The sequence below is a fragment of the Cervus canadensis genome, chromosome 1 (genome assembly GCF_019320065.1).
Source record: "Cervus canadensis isolate Bull #8, Minnesota chromosome 1, ASM1932006v1, whole genome shotgun sequence".
NCBI lineage: Eukaryota > Metazoa > Chordata > Mammalia > Artiodactyla > Cervidae > Cervus > Cervus canadensis.
Genome location: NC_057386.1, coordinates 28,044,410 through 28,050,109, shown reverse-complemented (window position 1 = coordinate 28,050,109; position 5,700 = coordinate 28,044,410).

The window sequence follows — 5,700 nt, the reverse complement described above, 5'->3', positions numbered from 1 at the left end:
AAGTTAACTATAAACATTAGCATTTCCATTAAATTTAGGGGCAATAAGTGAAACCGTGTTTACCATCCCAACTATTACTTGGCATGTGCTGGAAGATCTAGAAAATCAATCAAATAATTTTTAAAATGAAGAACTGTAAATATGGAAAATGGGGAAAAAAGCACATTGCCTCTCTCTTTTTTTTTTCTGTTTTTGCATTGCTGTGATTATCTATGTAAAAAGCCAAGATAATCAACTGGATAAATATGGAAAACAGTAAGACAATTCAGTCAAAGAAACAATTATAAAACTGGCTGAGAAAAATCCATGTTTCCAACACACTCACAAGAGCTAACAATAAAACACCACAGAATAAAAGAAATTCATAGAGGCCATAAAGCATGTAAATGATTGAAATAGAGTTAATATAAAAGTATAGGACCTATATAATGAAAACAAAAAAATGTTATGAAGGTGTAAACAAAGAACAGACTCATTAGAGTTGGTTCAGACTGGGAGTCTGCCTGAGACAACATCAATGTCTCCCGGTTGACATTCATTTATACATTTAAATTAACTCTTTCAGAACTTCCCTGCCAGCCCAGTGGTTAAGACTCTGCTCTCCCAATGCAGGGGGCTTGGGTTCAATCCCTGGTCAAGGAACTAGATCCCATATGCTACATAAAAGATCCTGCATTCAGATAAATAAATTAAATAAATAAATATTAAAAATTAAATGACCTCTTTCAAAATAAAACTGAACTTTTATTTTCGAAACAAAAGGGCCTTCTTGTAGAATAGCTTGTAGCATCTTATAGAAAGACAGATTCTTCTGGCCAAGAACTATTAGAAAATCTGGATTAGATTTTTCCTTCTGTTTAGCAGCATCAAGAGATACCAAAGCCTCCAGGATTCAGGAGCTCGCAGGTATGAGATGAAACCCACCCCCCCCCCCACTGGGACCAGTCCAACATCTTCTCCTGAATTCCTGCTGAAAGAGTTTGCCAATTAATAAGCAACAGACCAAGAGACTGAAAAGCTGCCCTGAAACCACTTGCTGAGGGCAGGAAGGATAACATCGTTCTCAGGAGCTCAAAGAGCTGGGAGACAAAATTGGACTTCAGGGTTTCTAAGACATGAAGGGTTCAAGGTCTTGGAGAGAAGACAATTGCAAAGAAGCCAGCCTGACCCCTCTCTGCACTCACCATTTCCTAAATGGTACCCTCCATGAGTGCAAAGCACAAAGAAACTGTCAGGAGGGAGGTTTTGAATCAAATTTCCATTGCTACAAATTCTTAAGATTGCATTATTTCTCAGAAGAGCTCAAGGACGGAAAATAAATGTCATTAAAACAATCCTCTGGGAAAACTCAAGATTCTGAGTGAAGAACTATGTTAACTGTTCATCTCCAATATCCTGTTTTGCTTTAAATTGCTCAGAAGGAGTAAGAATCTCTTCCCTTTAAAACATAGATCCAAAACCACAGGAAAAAAAAAAAGAGGTATTACTTTCCAGAGAGAACAGACTGAATGAGAAAATTAGGAACAGCTACAGCAGACAGCTGTCACTTTTCTTTTTTAGAAACTTTGTTGAGATGTATTTCTCCTCCTATACAATTGACCCATTTTAAGTATACAATTCATTGGATATTAGTATATTCACATCTGTGAAAAGGAAAGCAACCATCACCGCAGTCCATTTTAGAACATTTCATCAACTTGAATGGAAACATCGCACGTGTTAGTTTTTACAACCCTACATCCTCACCTGCCTTTTCCCAGCTCTAAACAAACCATAGGGGACTTTCTGTCTCTAGGACTTTCCAGTTGAGAATTTCATGGGAATTCAATCACATAAAATGCAATCTTTTATGACTAGATTCTTTCATTTAGCATAAGATATCCTAGGTTCGTCCATGTTGTAGCTCATAGCAGTATCTCATTTCTTTTTTCATGGCCAAGTAGTATCCCGGCACATGGACAGACAGCCTTTTATTCATTCATCAGTTGATGGACATTTGGGTTGTTTCCATCTTTTGACCGCAATAAATAATGCTGCCATAAACATGCAAGGAACACACAAGTTCCTGCTCAGACATATTTGCTGATGTCTTTTGCTTAAGTACCTAGGAGAGGAATTGCTGGGTCCTAGGCTAATGCTATGTTTAACCCTTTGAGGAACTGTCAAGGTTCTCCAAAGTGGTTGTACCATTTCCATTCCCATCAGCAGCATATCAGGTTCCAATTTCTCCACCTCCTCATCACCCTGTGCTATCATTACACTTTTCAACCCAAGTTCACCTAGTGGATGTGGACTAACAGCACCGAACTGTGGTTGGATTTGCGTTTCCCTGATAACCCATGATGCCGAACATTTTTTTCAGTTGCTCACTGGCCATTTGTATATATGTTGTTGTTCAATCACTAAGTCGTGTCCAACCTTTTGTGACCCCATGGACTGTAGCCCACCAAACTCCTCTGTTTATAGAATTCTCCAGGCAAGAATACAGGAATGGGTTCCCATTTCCTCCTCCAGGGCATCTTCCCGATCCAGGGACTGAACCCGGGTCAGCTGTGTTGCAGGTAGATTCTTTACCATCTGAACCACCAAGAAGATCCCTTAATTGGATGGCTTGTCTTTTTATGTTGAGTATGAGAGTTCTTATACTTGCTGGAAGCAGGAGAAGGGGACGACAGAGGATGAGACGGCTGGATGGCATCACCAACTCTATGGACATGAGTCTGAGCAAGCTCTGGGAGTTGGTGATGGACAGGGAAGCCTGGCGTGCTGCAGTCAATGGGGTCACAAAGAGTCAGATACAACTGAGCGACTGAACGGAACTGACTGATAAGAGTTCCTTATATATATTCTGAATACAAGTCAATTTCCAGATAAACGATTTGCAAGTATTCTCACACTTAGAATAATCTATGGCAGACAGGTTCCCAAATCAAAAAGTCTGGCTTGTGGATAGAAGATCCATCACAGTCACATACAAAGGAACTGGCAGCAAATACCTGTTTCTACTCAAGTGTTTTTATTTTAACATACATCTGTATTTGGCAGTCCTCATGAGGTATGTTTAGAAAATAAAGCTCACTGTCAGAGTTGGTGTAATTTTTTTGGAGACTAAAACTGGCCATTGCTAGTACATTTTTTAAAATATGCATGTCCTTTCCTTGGCAATATCCTTACCAGGAATTTAGCACTTGGATGTACTCTTAAAATGCACCAATACGCACATGTAAGGATGTTCACTGACATATTTTGGGTAATAACAAAAACCAGGACACAGTCAAAGTGCTTATCATCGAGGAGCTGGGAAGTCAATGTCTGTGCAGCTGCACAGTGAAATACTATGCGGATTCTGAAAGGATGAAGCAGAGCTCACTAAAAATAGAATAAGGTAAATGTTGCTATAGAAAGATCTCCAATTTATATCCTTACAGGGAAAGAACAGCATGGTGTAGAATAATGTGAGTACTTTGCTCCATTTTGTGGAAATCTTACAAATACTTGAATAGATATCTATGTGGGTATCCCTTTTTATCCTGGAAGAAATCATAAACCATGTCTTCTAGTTACCTTTGGCAAGAGACTACAGGGGAAAAAAGGAGGAAAAGAGGCTTTCGCATCTTATCTTTCCCTCTGGATAACTTTAGGATGTCATGATCCTAGACTTCCTTTTTTTTAATGCCAAAAGCTTTATCTGGATGGAGGAGGAAATGGCAACCACTCCCATATTCTTGCCTGGAGAATCCCATGGACAGAGGAGCCTGGTGGGCTACAGTCCATAGGGTCGCAAAGAGTCGGACACAACTGAGCAACCAACACGCTTACCTGGATGGTGAGATTCGGGCCATTTCTGGTTTTCTTCTTTGTTCTTAACTGTATTCATTTTAAATTTCTAGTTAAATGTTATAAAGAAAGCTTATGAAATGAAAGTGTGTATCTTCAGTGTTCGAGCTCATGAAGTGAAATTCCCAGTTTTCTCAGTCACCTCCCAGCCATCTGTGCCAACTTACCCAATCTACCCAAGTCAAAACAGAGCTTGTGGGTCACTATCAGAAACCTTGGAAGGGAGAAGGCCTTCCATCACAGATATTCAAAGACATGGGAGCATGAGGTGCCTGAAGGTGGCCTCATTCGACATCCTTGCTGCTCAGAGTGTGATCTGAGCCGGTGGCACCGGCATCTCTCAGGCTCTAAGTTGGAAATACAGCACCTCAGCCCCCACTCAGATCTGATTCTACAGGACTACAGGATTCCCAGGAGATTCACTAGCAGGTTCAAGTCTAGAAGCCCAGGACGAGCTCAGAGCTTGTCACCCCGAGCTGAATGCTGCAGTCACTGGCGAGGTTCTTTAAGACTATCCAGGCAAGATGGGTCCCACCACCAGCACAAGGAACCTGCATCTCTGGGTGACCCCTGCACAGGCGATTCTAATATGTAGGTATTGATTCCCCAGAACAGCCAACATCTTCCAATACACCTCTAACATGATTTTGGGGATAAGCACTCATTTATAGAGTGCTGTCTACCGCTGGTCCCTAGGCTAAATGCTTTACACACATTGATCACCTCCTTTTAATCTCCACACAATCCTGTAAGCTTGGAATCAGCATCTTCATCTCACAGACGAGGAAAAAGAACCTTAAGAGTTTAAAGAACCTGTCTGGCCTCACATAGTTGGTAACGGGCAGAGGGCAGGTTCAAAGCCAAGGTCTCTAATTTATGTTTACCCTGAATATTCACTGGGAAGACTGATGCTGAAGCTGAAGCTCCAATACTTTGGCCACCTGATGCAAAGAGCCAATTCATTGGAAAAGACCCTGATGCTGGAAAAGATTAAAGGCAAGAGGGGAAGGCGGTGGCAGAGGATGAGATGGTTGGATGGCATCATTGACTCAATGGACATGAATCTGAGCAAACTCTGGGAGATATTGAAGGACAGGGAAGCCTGGCTTGCTGCTGTCCCTGGGTTCACAAAGAGTCAGACACAACTGAGCCACTGAAGAAGAACAACATTGTAACATTGTTAATTCTCTGCTCTGCCTCTCACTAAAATGTGACCTTGGAGATCAAGAAGTATGTCCATCAATATATATGCTGGATAATGCTGAAGAATAGCAAGGTCATCATTAGCTCAAAGTACTGAGTAAAAGAAAATGTGTGAGTGAGACACAGCTTGGGACCCTGGAGCTGACAGCACTGTGACCCCACCTCCCTGGGGACAGCCATGGGGAGGAGTTGGTGCTGACTAATGTCTGACCTGAAAGCCTGGCCTCAGGTCATCATCATGCAGATGGTCCACCAACAATCCACCGGATCACACCTGCCCCCTAAAGGTTAGGGACCAGCACTGCTCATGCCAACATCTCATACATTACACTCAGTGTGTGCGGTGCTCCACACCCCACGTGGGTCATCAGAGACCAGAACAGGAGAAAGATGGTTTGGTTAAACAACACTGGAGTCCCTCCAGCCCACTTATAGGGTCTGTTTCAGCCACAAGGCCTAGCCTCTCCAGCTAGCAAATGTTTGCACAGGCTTCTAGAAGGTGTAAGATGCCCCTGGGAGCCTGGACAAAGGTGATCATTCTGGTTCCTTAGCACCAAACTACAACCCAGATCATCTACCCAACAGCAGCTTCACGACCCTCTTCCATCTGCTCCAACACACACCTCACACCCTCACCCACAAAAACCCATGAGAGCTCAG